This window comes from Procambarus clarkii, chromosome 26 (genome assembly GCF_040958095.1).
Source record: "Procambarus clarkii isolate CNS0578487 chromosome 26, FALCON_Pclarkii_2.0, whole genome shotgun sequence".
In the NCBI taxonomy this organism is placed as follows: domain Eukaryota; kingdom Metazoa; phylum Arthropoda; class Malacostraca; order Decapoda; family Cambaridae; genus Procambarus; species Procambarus clarkii.
The window spans coordinates 20,639,950-20,655,128 of NC_091175.1; the positions used below are offsets into that span (position 1 = coordinate 20,639,950).

Below are 15,179 nucleotides of genomic sequence, written 5' to 3' on the forward strand. Positions count from 1 at the left end.
CAGATAAACTGGGAGCAAATAAACCAGGACTTCACAGAAGTAAACTGGGAAGAACAGCTAGAAAATGCAAACCTGAACCAGTGCCTGGAAAAAATAAGCTCAGTAGCACTAGAAATATGTTCAAACCACATACCCCTAAGAAAAAAGAGAAAGAGATGCAGATTGGAACGTGAACGACGTTCCCTATATAGGCGAAGAAAACGAATCGCGGAACAACTTGAGAGTCGCACCCTATCTCAAGAACGGCGAAGAAGGTTAGGTAGAGAAATAGAAACAATTGAACTCAAGCTACAAGAATCATACAAAACCCAGGAGAGGCAAAGAGAGCAAAAGGCCATCAGTGAAATAGAGAGAAATCCGAAATATTTTTTCTCCTCTGCAAAATCAAGATCAAAAACCACATCTAGTATCGGGCCCCTGCGAAAGGGAGATGGAACTTTCACCGATAACAACAAAGAAATGAGCGAGTTACTGAGGAAGCAGTACGACTCTGTTTTCAGCGAGCCATTAAATGCACTAAAGATTGATAACCCAAATGAATTTTTCATGGATATGATACCAACATCAAATCATATATCAGACGTCGCCCTATCCCCACTAGATTTTGAAGAAGCCATAAACAGTATGCCTATGCACTCTGCACCAGGCCCGGATTCTTGGAACTCCATATTCATCAAGAACTGTAAAAAACCACTATCGCAGGCCCTTCACATTCTGTGGAGACAAAGCCTAGATACTGGCGTTATCCCTGATATACTAAAAACAGCAGAGATAGCACCACTCCATAAAGGAGGAAATAAGGCAGAGGCAAAAAATTACAGACCGATAGCACTAACATCGCACATCATAAAAATTTTTGAGAGAGTGCTAAGAAGTAAGATCACAAAATACATGGAATCACAGCATCTCTATAACCCCGGACAACATGGTTTCAGAACAGGGCGCTCTTGCCTGTCGCAGTTGCTAGACCACTATGATATGGCATTAGATGCTATGGAAGACAAACAAAACGCTGATGTAATTTACACAGATTTCGCAAAAGCTTTTGATAAATGTGATCATGGTGTTATTGCACATAAAATGCGTTCAAAAGGAATTACCGGGAAAATTGGCAGATGGATCTACAATTTCCTGACCAACAGAACCCAATGTGTAATAGTCAACAAAATAAAATCCAGCCCATCAACCGTGAAGAGCTCAGTCCCCCAGGGTACTGTGCTTGCTCCAGTACTCTTTCTCATCCTCATATCGGACATAGACCAGAACACAACCTATAGCACTGTATCATCCTTTGCAGATGACACTAGGATTTTCATGAGAGTTGGCAACATAGAGGACACGGCAAACCTCTAATCAGATGTAGATCAGGTCTTTCTATGGGCTACAGAAAATAATATGGTGTTTAACGGAGATAAGTTCCAGCTCATGCGCTACAGAAAAATTGAAAATATAAAAACAGAAACCACGTACAAAACTCAGGCAAACCATAACATAGAACGAAAAGGCAATGTAAAGAATCTGGGTGTACTCATGTCGGAAGACCTTACCTTTAAAGAACACAATAAAGTAGCCGTCACAACTGCAAGAAAAATGACAGGTTGGATAACAAGAACTTTTCACACTAGAGATGCTATACCGATGATGATACTTTTCAAAACGCTTGTGCTCTCTAGAGTGGAGTACTGCTGCACAATGACAGCCCCTTTCAAAGCTGGAGAAATTGCTGACCTGGAGAGCGTGCAGAGATCCTTTACTGCTAGAATCCACTCAGTAAAACATCTAAATTACTGGGACCGACTAAAGAGCCTAAATCTGTACTCCCTTGAGCGCAGGCGGGAGAGATACATAATAATTTACACGTGGAAAATAATTGAGGGGCTGGTCCCAAACCTGCACACAGAAATAACATCACATGAGACCAGAAGACATGGCAGGATGTGGAGAATACCCCCGTTGAAAAGCAGAGGTGCAACAGGTACTCTGAGAGAGAACTCTATCAACATCAGAGGCCCGAGACTGTTCAACACTCTTCCACTACACATAAGGGGCATAACTGGCCGACCCCTCACAGTGTTCAAGAGAGAACTGGATAAGCACCTCCAAAGGATACCTGATCAACCAGGCTGTGACTCATACGTCAGGCTGCGAGCAGCCGCGTCTAGCAGCCTGGTTGATCAGTCCAGCAACCAGGAGGCCTGGTCGACGACCGGGCCGCGGGGACACTAAGCCCCGGAAGCACCTCAAGGTAAGCACCTCAAGGTAAGGTAACCCTGTGTATCCGCGGGCCGTTTAAATCTTGCGTAGTACTCCAACACGTCATATGACGTGATGCGCACTTTAAGGGTTAATGAGTCTTTTCGCTCCTGCCCTTCTGTGGGATGTTGGTTAGGGGCGGCTCCTTATGCGGGTTCTTTCCCTGTCGGCTGCAGTTGTGGCGGTGGACTTGCACGCTTGTGGCATTTTGGTTTTGGTTCTGCGTTTTCTTTTACCTCCTGGGGCTGTCATAGGATTGGCTTGCAGAGGATGTAGAGGCGCTTGGGGCCGTTCCAGGGTCTGGCACCTTGGTTTCTGCTGCTAGCTTTCGGTATCGATGTTCCTTCTGTGCCGTTTTGCAGGCTGTCTCGTGCGTTGTTTCACCTCTGGCCTGCTTATGCACTGTCTGTGCCGTCCTGGTCTTTGGACAGGGGGGTGCTTTCCTGTTTTTCTTCTCCTTGGTGGTTGTGGCTCCTTGGGGTCAGGTTTGCTTTGCCTCAGCTCTCTTTTTATGTTGGCATTGGCCTCTTAGGGTCGTGTGCCGGAGTTTCATGCTCTTCTCGGGCGCAGTGGTTTTTGGCTCCTATGGTTATGGTCATAGGTTTCTTCGTCTGCGGCCGTTCTCCCTTTTTCTGGCGAATGATGTGCCTGGTGCTTTCCGGATGGGTCCTTGGGTTGTTCTCTCGACTTTGTGTTGAGGAGTGGTTCACCGACCGCCTCCCGGGTATGTCCCCTTGTTTTCTTAGGTAGTCTTTGGTGAAGTAGCTTTGGTTTTCTGGGCTCCCCCCAGAAAACCAGCGTTGAATGTAATGAAACGCCATTTTCTGGGTGAGTCCCGGAGGCTCCCCAGCACCCTCCCACCCTCCGGTCTGCATTTTTTTCGCGGTTTTGATATCCAGCCTCAGAACTGGGGCGGGGATATCTGGGGCTCCCCCTTCCCCCTCCCGGGGAGGGGGGAGCTTCGCAGACATGCGGCGCGGCTTGTGTGACGTCATGCTTGTTAGTTCGTTTTCCTGGGGGAGTTTCTGTCCACTCGTTTCTCGATTTTTGTTGTTAACCAGAATAAAGGTTTGTTTTGTGGCGCTTACCTTTCTGGGTGGCTGTCCCGGTCGACGGCAGATATAGAATGCTCCAAATCACATGTGCATTTCTATGGGCCATTGCTCCCCGTGTCTCTCTGAGGGGGCCAGGTTCTGGCTCGTAGTCCCCGGTAGGCCTAGAACTCCACCCACATCGACTGATGCAAAATAGTTAGGGTATCCATATCAGTCATGGATAGCTCCGGGGAGCCTCCGGGACTCGCCCAGAAAATAGTGTTTCATTACATTCAACACTGGTTTTATGATTGAGCCACAGAGATTTTACAGGAAAGAGATGGTTGGGTTGACTGCATCTATCTGGACCTAAAAAAGGCTTTCAACAGAGTTCCCCATAAGAGGTTCTAGAAACTGGAACATATTGGAGGGGTGACAGGTAAGCTACTAACATGGATGAAAAATTTCCTCAAAAACTGACAGAAAAATGAGGGCCGTAATCAGAGCCAAGGTATCGGATTGGAGGAATGTCACGAGTGGAGTACCACAGGGATCAGTTCTTGCACAGGTAATGTTCATTGTCTACATAAACGATCTACCAGTGGGAATACAGAATTACATGAACATGTTTGCTGATGATGCTAAGATAATAGGGAAGATACGAAACTTAGATGATTGTCATGCCCTTCGAAGAAGACCTGGACAAAATAAATATTTGGAACAACACTTGGCAAATGGACTTTAATGTGAATAAATGCCATGTTATGGAATGTGGAATTGGAGAACTTAGACCCCACACAACCTATAAATTATGTGAGAAATCTTTAAAGAATTCTGACAAAGAAAAGGATCTAGGGGTGGTTCTAGATAGAAAACCGTCACCTGAGGACCACATTAAGAACATTGTATGAGGAGCCTATGCTACACTTTTTAACTTCAGAATTGCTTTAAATACATGGATGGAGAAATATTAAAGAAATTGTTCACGACTTTTATTAGACCAAAGCTGGAATATGCAGCGGTTGTATGGTGCCCATATCTTAAGAAGCACATCAACAAACTGGAAAAGGTGCAAAGACATGCTACTAAGTGGTTTCCAGAACTGAAGGGCAAGAGCTACGAGGAGAGGTTAGAGGCATTAAATATGCAAAAACTAGAAGATAGAAGAAAAAGAGGCAATATGATCACTACGTTCAAAATAGTAACGGAAATCGATAAAATTCATAGGGAAGAATGCCTGAGACCCGAAACTTCAAGAACAAGAGGTCATAGATTTAAACTAAGGAAACAAAGCTGCCAGAGAAATATACAAAAATTCACTTTTGTAAACAGAGTGGTAGACGGTTGGAACAAGTTAAGTGAGAAGGTGGTGGAGGCCAAAACCGTCGGTAATTTCAAAGCATTATATGACAGAGTGCTGGGGAGACGGGACACCACGAGCATAGCTCTCATCCTGTAACTACACTTGGGTAAACACACATATGCTCGCTCACTCACTCACTCAAGCCCCTGAAGCCCATATCAAGAGGATAACATCAGCAGCATATGCCAGGTTGGCTAACATAAGAATGGCATTTAGACACTTGTGTAAGGAATCATTCAGAACTTTGTATACCACCTATGTCAGACCAATCCTGGAATATGCAGCCCCAGCATGGAGTCCACATCTAGTCAAGCATAAGACCAAACTGGAAAAAGTTCAAAGGTTTGCCACCAGACTAGTACCTGGGCTGAGAGGTATGAGCTATGAAATGTGTTTGCCCGAAACGCATTGCGTAATAGTGGCTTTAGGCATTGTATGTACTAGCTCTATCTATATATCAATCCATTAATGTAACATCACTTGTATGTATGTACCTTACCTGAATAAACTTATTTATTTATTTATTTATTTATTTATGAGGAGAGACTACGGGAATTAAACCTCACGTCGCTAGAAGACAGAAGAGTTAGGGGGGATATGATCACCACGTACAAGATTCTCAGAGGAATTGACAGGGTAGATAAAGACGGGCTATTTACCACAAGGGGACACAGGTGGAAACTGAGTGCCCAAATGAGCCACAGAGATATTAGAAAGAACTTTTTTAGTGTCAGAGTAGTTGACAAATGGAATGCATTAGGCAGTGATGTGGTGGAGGCTGACTCCATACACAGTTTCAAGTGTAGATTTGATAGAGCCCAATAGGCTGTACACCAGTTGATTGACAGTTGAGAGGCGGGACCAAGAGCCAGAGCTCAACCCCCGCAAGCACAAATAGGTGAGTACACACACACATACATATACATATACATATATATATACATATATATTGTCGGGGTTCACCGTAAGAGGGGCGAGTAACAGTATACCCAAGGTCACTCACCGTAGCCCTGCGGGTCTTCACTCTATCCTTGCGACGCCACTGTACGCCAGGAGAGTATCCCAGTCAATCCCAACCGGCCTCTGATCGAGAAACAGTGGGAACACAGCTTGTTCTCTTAACTGCTGTGTGCCCGCCCCGGCAAGGGCTCTACTACTAACCACAAAGTCGCCAACTGGTGTTTTCTGTGTCCAGTAACACGTCAGTGGTATTGTGGAATTGTGGTAACAGCGGCAAGAACACACTCAATAGATCTGATATCAGGCTGGTATTTATTTCTATCACTCTATTTCCTTTCATGTATTATATAGCCACAAGAAATATGGAGGGGATAATACAAACGCCAAGGTATTTTGTGTTTTACTTAAAACTCAAGACATCACATAATTATATCAATAAACAAACAGCTAATTCAATCGAAAGTCGCTCGTTCTCACAAATAATCATGAACTCGCCAAGCTGGCAATGCTCCCCCTCACGTCAATGTCAAAATCAGCTGGGCGACTCCCCCCCCTCACTGCGTGATCTCTTACTGCACTTGTTTGTTGGTGAAATATGCCCGTTTCTTTAAATTCTCAAGGATCACTAAATGTTCAAACACACAATATCTGTGACAATAGCAATAGAACGTAATTACTTCGCTGCACTGATCTTGAGCTCAATCAAACATTTCTATATTAATGAACACAATAATTCACTATCATGGTATAACACACTGCACCTCATTTAATGATAACGCATGCAAGTAAATATTACTGGAGTTCTCAGTAATTCCTTTCGTGGGCGAATATTCAATTGATCACTGCACACATGAATGATTATTCAATACACAAGCCTAGACATATATATATATATATATATATATATATATATATATAGATAAATCATAGACATCAATAATAGTAATAATATAGTTACTGGGCACATAGCCTAACACCAAATACTGGCATATTTATATATATATATTCTCTCACTAAATGATCATATTAAAGTCTCATGAAAGACATTATCAACACAGTAAATTCATCAATTACTCCGGGTGCCTGCACACACCAATAATAATAATAATAATACCGTGAGTGCTCTATGTAGCCCCACTTTGCACACTGGTGCTTTACTGTGACATAGGTGAGCCTTGCTCACGACATACAAAATACTCTGGCTAAATAATATAGCTGACTAAAGGGGAATTGGGAGGGAAACTAGAATCACCTACTTCCACCTATCCTCCGGTGAGAGTTGAGTTGTAGCTCCTGGTCCAGGCTCCTGCCTCGTGTAGGGAACGCCCCCACACACACCCTGTCGTGTCCTCCAGGAACTCAATAAACGTCCCAAAATAAACACGTCGTCTCCGTGTTCTGTCCTACGCGGGTCCCTGCTCCTCCTCCACGTCTTGTAGGGTTGGAGTCGGTCTCCCGGCCTTCAACTTCTCCTCCCAACTACGGCTGCCTACCTACGTCTCGGCTGCAGTCGTTCGGATTCCCAATTAGTGTCTTCTTTCACTGCTTCCCAGTGGATTGACCCAGCCGCTACGTCGTCACTGTGAAGCTATCAGACGTCCCAGACGATACTGCCTAGACTTCACCTGCACAGCACCCGACCCTGGAGCACTTGATGCTCAATATTCCGTCAATTCCCTCTTCGGTCCACACATAGAATGAAGGAAGACCTCCCGGCGTACTGGCAGACTACGGGTGACGCGTAAGATCCACGGGAGTGGCGTATTACTGTCAGATTGACAGGATCAACCTTCACACATCCGTTCACCTTGACGTGTCGTGTCAGACTGAAGGCGCCGCCGTGGCGCTATGACCGGACCCCCCCCTGCCTTCGTGACGTCATACTTGCCAAGGGAGGTTTTCATTGGCTCCCTGTGCCACATCGCTGTCGGTGACCAATCTGGTGCCACTGACGTCACACAGTTTTGGCGGCAAAACGGAGGAGCCCGCGCCATATTGGCTTCCTAAAGGGCCTATACCACAGGCCAAAATACTTTTCTTTCACGAATTTCTCGCCACCTCGAGAACACTACACTCTCCCACATATATCAAACTGACGCCTGCAACGTAGAGAACGCTTGGGTAAAGTGGGCATGACTCTTACAGCAGGCGTGGGAGAAATATAAGGGGGGGGAACACCGTCACAATATACATATATATATATATACATATATATACATATATATATATATTATTAAATATGACCGAAAAAGTAAGATTAATAATTCTAACACGAATTTTCTCAATCTTTCGTACATTACGCTTCACTGTTGGAGGTAAATCAAAAATCACTTCTCCAAAATTCATTTTTATTTCTAGTCTGACGCGACACGGGCGCGTTTCGTAAAACTTATTACATTTTCAAAGACTTCACAAATACACAACTGATTAGAACTTACGTATCTCTGATTTTATATCTACATTTGAGTGAGGTGGGAGGGGTGATGTGGCATTAACACAAGACAGAACAAGAGGGGATATTAATAGGGTATTAAAAGTATCAACACAAGACAGAACAGAAACAATGGGTATTGAATAGAAGTGTTTGTAGAAAGCCTATTGGTCCATATTTCTTGATGCTTCTATATTGGAGCGGAGTCTTGAGGTGGGTAGAATATAGTTGTGCAATAATTGGCTGTTGATTGCTGGTGTTGACTTCTTGATGTGTAGTGCCTCGCAAACGTCAAGCCACCTGCTATCGCTGTATCTATCGATGAGATGTGTAAACAAAATCGAAATCATCGATAGATACAGCGATAGCAGGCGGCTTGACGTTTGCGAGGCACTACACATCAAGAAGTCAACACCAGCAATCAACAGCCAATTATTGCACAACTATATTCTACCCACCTCAAGACTCCGCTCCAATATAGAAGCATCAAGAAATATGGACCAATAGGCTTTCTACAAACACTTCTATTCAATACCCATTGTTTCTGTTCTGTCTTGTGTTGATACTTTTAATACCCTATTAATATCCCCTCTTGTTCTGTCTTGTGTTAATGCCACATCACCCCTCCCACCTCACTCAAATGTAGATATAAAATCAGAGATACGTAAGTTCTAATCAGTTGTGTATTTGTGAAGTCTTTGAAAATGTAATAAGTTTTACGAAACGCGCCCGTGTCGCGTCAGACTAGAAATAAAAATGAATTTTGGAGAAGTGATTTTTGATTTACCTCCAACAGTGAAGCGTAATGTACGAAAGATTGAGAAAATTCGTGTTAGAATTATTAATCTTACTTTTTCGGTCATATTTAATAATATATATACATATATATATATATATATATATATATATATATATATATATATATATATATATATATATATATATATATATATATATATATATATATATATACATATATATATTAGTATATTTTGGTAGCAGTCTTTCCTGTAGACATATATTATTAAATATGACCGAAAAAGTAAGATAAGACTTTAGTTAACACATACACAACTGAATAGAACTTACACATCTCCGATTTTGTTTATATCTACATTTGAGTGAGGTGGATGGGGTGAGGTGGTATTTAATAAGGTATTAATTTCATCAACACAAGCCAGAACATGAAACAATGGGTATTGAATAGAAGTGATTGTAGAAAGCCTATTGGTCCATATTTCTTGATGCTTCTATATTGGAGCGGAGTCTTGAGGTGGGTAGAATATAGTTGTGCATTAATTGGCTGTTGATTGCTGGTGTTGACTTCTTGATGTGTAATGCCTCGCAAACGTCAAGCCGCCTGCTATCGCTGTATCTATCGATGTATATGTATCTATCATCGATAGATATGTATCTATCGATGTATATGTATCTATCATCGATAGATACAGCGATAGCAGGCGGCTTGACGTTTGCGAGGCATTACACATCAAGAAGTCAACACCAGCAATCAACAGCCAATTAATGCACAACTATATTCTACCCACCTCAAGACTCCGCTCCAATATAGAAGCATCAAGAAATATGGACCAATAGGCTTTCTACAATCACTTCTATTCAATACCCATTGTTTCATGTTCTGGCTTGTGTTGATGAAATTAATACCTTATTAAATACCACCTCACCCCATCCACCTCACTCAAATGTAGATATAAACAAAATCGGAGATGTGTAAGTTCTATTCAGTTGTGTATGTGTTAACTAAAGTCTTTGAAAATGTAATAAGTTTTGTCGAAACGCGCTCAAGTGTCGCGTCAGACTAGAAATAAAAATGAATTTTGGAGAATTGATTTTTGAATTACCTCCAACAGTGAAAAGAAATGTACGAAAGATTGAGAAAATTCGTGTTAGAATTATTAATCTTACTTTTTCGGTCATATTTAATAATATATACATATATATATATATATATACATATATATACATGTATGACAGTGCTACCAGTTTTTTGAAGGAACTGGGTTCTAGGCTCATTGAAACAACAAGGGACCCTAAAGCTGCCAGCTTTCTTTTCCAGCGCCTCAGCGTGGCGATACAGAGGGGAAATGCGCACTGCATCCAGGGTTCCTGCCCGCCATCTGAGGAGCTGGAGGAACTTGACAACCTATGATAACCATCTTTGTAACCTATATGTAACTCCTTTTTTGTAACAAAGTTTTATATATACATATATATATATACATATATATACATACATATATATATATATATATATATATATATATATATATATATATATATATATGCGAACAAGCCTGAATGGTCCCCAGGACATATGCAACTGAAAACTCACACCCCAGAAGTGACTCGAACCCATACTCCCAGAAGCAACGCATCTGGTATGTACAAGACGGTCGTGATCGTCAAGTGGATTAAGGCGTCTTGTACATACCAGATGCGTTGCTTCTGGGAGTATGGGTTCGAGTCACTTCTGGGGTGTGAGTTTTCAGTTATATATATATATATATATATATATATATATATATATATATATATATTATATAAAATAAAATTAAAAAATAGGGGGGTGGTAGAAGACAATTTGAGTGTTCGTGAGTGCCCCACAAGACGTCACTGGATGGTGCATATCGTCTTCTCTGAGGCTGAGGGTCCCTACAAACGCAATCCTTTCCACTGCCTTTGTTTTTTGTACTGTAGTTGGAAAAATTCTTAACCACTGCACTGCTCTCCATTAAAACATGACAAACCCGTGGCGTGCCGAAAATAAATTCTTTCCAAAAAATTATTTTCTCTTACATTGTTAAATACAGTCTCTGATCACAGGAAACTAAAAAAAATATTGTGTGTGACATACTTTAGCCATGATGGAGCTGGGAAGTTGAGCAAATTATGAGCGATGGAGCACTCGGGGTCAGTCAGCTCCGCCACCCTGTGGGGCGGCAGTTGCCACGAATATAATGTTTCACAATTATTCTGATGTTTCTCATTCATCTCTTCTCTGGTTTTTTATCATATTATTCATGTGGAATTTATATAGTTCAATGTGTGTGTAACATCGCTATACTCAAAATTATGGGGCTCATATATGTGACATGTATATTATACGATCAATGAAACTGTTTTTACGGTTATTACACTATATACACATATTGTATATACCTATCTACATATGTGTTCACCATAATGAACCACTAAGTTGATATGGTGAGCCCAAAACAACAAGAGTGCCCACGCCACAACAGCCAGCAGATTGCTGGCTGACTCCCTCCCTCCTTCAACACCCACTTACCAAAATTCTGGCTCCAACCATACTGTAATTGTTTTTATTACACTATTTATACACATTATATATAAGTATCTACATGTTTTGTTCACCATAACTGTACAACAAAGCTGGTATGGCGAGTTCAGGCAATAAGAGAGAGATTGCCCCACACACACAGCTGTACCAGATGCATATATATTTGGACATTTTTAGGCAATGCTGTTAGCTCATGCTGCGTGCACCAGCCTTGGTTGTTCACTCAGTACTGAGGCCTTCACATCCGGGAATGTTGCCCACAATTTGTTTTTAAACTGCTGTTTGTTTAGGAGAGCCCTGAGAAAGCTGATGTGAACCCCTTGTAGCCGCAGGAGTTATGAATGATACACTATACCTATGAGATCCCTGAGGCGCGTTGCGTCTCACCCGTCGAGAGCTTCAAGACGTGTTGTGCAGTGCAGTGGTTAAAGATTGAACTTTTATCTCTGGCACTCTTAGCTTTGTAAGCTCTTCCTTCTTCAGGGTTTCCTGAAATGTACATTTGGGATTACATTTCCTGAAAATGTCTGCTAGGGATATTATTTCCTTGTGCTATTTTCACCATATTTATAAATTCTATGTATTCTTCATTCATTGAAGGATTGAAAATTAAATTCTGTTCCCATATTGACATCATGTAATTTTGTAGCTGAGTATACCCTTGTGGATTGTATGAGTGCCTCATAATTTGCATTTCTAAAATCTGGGACTGATGCTGATATTACAGGTATTTTTTGTTCTGCTCTTCCATTTGTTATGAAAACTAATTTCTCCTGTGATTACTATTACCCAGTTTCTTACCTATTTTCATATTGTTAGTCAGTGTCTGTTTACTAGTGTAACGGGGGGTGGGGGAAATAGCTCTATCTTGTCCATTATTCCACCCCCCAGTTAACTAACGAGGCCGGGGGAAACAGCTCTCTCTAGTCCGTTATCCCGTCCCCAGTTAGCTAACTATTCTAGAGCACCTCCGGAGTTCCTAAGGCAACCTCTCTCGTTCAACACCTTGTAACCTAGGTATTTGACTACCTAGGTGCTAAGACTACAAGGCGCCGTCACTTGATCAGTTACCCGAAACTCTAGAGAGAACTCCAGAATACAGAATCATTGCCACAAAACGTATATGAGGAAACGAAAGGAAAGAAATGAAAAGTGAAGTAATTAGTGAGGGTTTGGGGGTGAGAGGTAGAGAGGTGGGAGGGTCATTAGTTGAAAGTGAGAGTTTAGAGAGGGGTGGAGGGAGAGGTGTAGATAGGTAGAAGGAGAAGAGTAGATAGTAGAAGTAGAAGAGTAGATAGTAGAAGTAGAAGAGTAGATAGTAGGAGTAGAAAGTAGATAGTAGAAGACGAAATGCTGCCACCATCCATTCATGATCATTACATACAAGACAAGGAATGGAACTTGCCTGTATCACAAAATTCTCAAAGGATGTTATCATGAGATCATTATTAGTATGGTCCCATCTTTATCATGTACTCATTCTAAACCATGAAACCAGTAACTACAGAGGCTTTCTCACCTCAACTCAAAATCTCTAGGGAACAAAGTTAAACACAATTTAAATAATAAATTCATAATTATATTTCACATGAAGTATCATAATTTAGCAATTCAATTAAAATGTTCCAGTTTAATATGCAAAGTGAGTCATCATCCAAGAATTCGAGAACCCTACAACTTGACTGCCCCGGATCATCACACAACATATGTAAACACGACCAAGTCACCTTAATGTTCACTCACCGAGGACTGAGTCTAAGTTGAATAGAGAGGGGGGGGGGGCCTGTAGTTGACAGAGACTCCCGCCCTGCCGGCCGACAGCCTCCCTGGTAGGGCTGTCTTCTCTCTCTGCTCTTCTCTTGATGCTGTTCTGTCTGTCAATGCTCTCTGCTGGATAGCTCTCCGAGTTTATATTGGGGAACCTAGTAGCTAACTCCGCCCACAAGTAGATAGCCTCCGGCACTACCAAGCCACTCCTTAAACGTCGGCATGTTTGAAGGCTACCCGGCTCCAATTATACGCTTAGCGGAAGCAAGGTGAAATTATCATGATCTGACCTCAGGTCACTTGGGGTCATTAACGGTAGAGGTGTGAGATCTCAGGCAGACAACTGGCGCCTCTCAGATCCTTGTCTGTGACTCATGTACTCTATGTATGTATTAACCTAAACCAAACACTTTTACAGTGTTACATCTCCCCTTCTCCCCGAAAATAAAGTTTTTGCAACACTGCTAAAGCAAGCTAGCTGTGTGCGACAACTTTATTAACGAAAAGAATACATCCTAGCTAAACAAATATACATCATCCTACTCTAAAAAAATGAAATATGTAGACAGACGTCCATTGTCTCTGGCTGGGCGACGTCACTGCTTGGTCTTGTAGATAATCCTGTACCACATTTCTTCAACACAACTGCCTCCGTCGCTACTCCGTCGTTAACGCACAACAACCCTTGGTCAACCCGAAAGCCGTTACTACTTGAACTGCGCACAGGACCGTGGAATTCGGTTGTCCCAGCTGATCTGTAATTGGCCCTACGTCAGTCACCATGAGAGACGTATATTGGGGTTCTTCACAGCTATAGGGACTACAAGTTTCGAGACCTTCATATAGTTGCCAACAGTAGAAATCCCATCCTACTCTTCTTCCTCCCTGTTGCTCCAGCACGCCTCCTTCAGAGAGCTACTTCTGACAGCCACATCAAGTCTGCATGACACAGGAAGAACCACTCAACAGAGCTACCTGCTTGCAGGAGGGGCGGCCAGTCAAGGCAAACGATCCTGTCTTGCAATTACGCTCCATGCAATGATGCTGACACCAGCAAGGGACACTAGGTATCGTGTCTCAGCTTGTCTTATCTTCTTCTTTCTTCTCTCTTCTTTTTTCTCTCTTCCTTCTTCTCTCTTCTTTCTTCTCTCTTCTTTCTTCTCTCTTCTTTCTTCTCTCTTCCTCCTCCCATGGGTCTTTGACAAGCGACCTGGGGTCCATTGGGGTCCGTCCGTCCTGGGGTCCATCCTGGGTAGACCGATGTTGGTGGGACAGACTGGAGTCGTTGTTGCTCCTCTTCCATCATTACTGGGTCGTCTGGGGTCGTCTGCAGAACGACCTGGGGTCCACTGGGTAGACCAATGTTGACTGACCGAGAGGGCTGCATCTTGGGGTCCCCTGGGGTGGTGATGGTGGTGGAGCCGTGACCTCCAGGTAGTGGGCTGGTCGTGGTGGTGGTGATTAACGCCCGTGAGTGTCGTACACAGCAGCCGTCTCCCTCTTTTGTATGTGCGTCTCTCCTCTCTTCTGGCTCCCACCTGTGGGTGAACAGAAAGGCGACAATATCGTGCTCCCAAGATATGTTATGTGACCCTGTAGTTTGTATAGGGTTACACAGTCCAGTCATACCGCTCTCCTCCTGGCAACGACTACACTTAAATTTTTAAAATAATCCAATTAACACTGAATGATATTGACTTGGTGGAACATAAGACAGTAACAGAGGAAAGTTAGAGAAGAGAGAATAAGGTCATCACTACCTTTAACTTGTCACAAAAAAAAAATCAACACTAATAGACAAAACACTAGCCTAAACTTAACTGTACCGTTCCTAATCTTAAGTACATAATTAATCATTACTCCCACCCTTAACCTACAGCCACCTACGTGACCCAGAGTGTTTCCCTAGCATCTCCGCCGGTAAACAACTCCAAACTGTTGCCACCCCTGTGACCAGACTATCTAACGTCGAGCGTCCCCAACGTGAAGTCTACTGACATACTAAGCCTCCCCCTAGCATGCTGTACAAGACCAGTACACCTCGGGTTA

General features: G+C 42.6%; 1 protein-coding gene across 6 annotated transcripts in view; it reads left to right on the plus strand.

The window, feature by feature from the left end:
- The window catches only part of lic (dual specificity mitogen-activated protein kinase kinase lic), a 54,002-nt gene that overhangs the window by 25,986 nt on the left and 12,837 nt on the right, over window positions 1–15,179 (plus strand). The window lies entirely within an intron of this gene.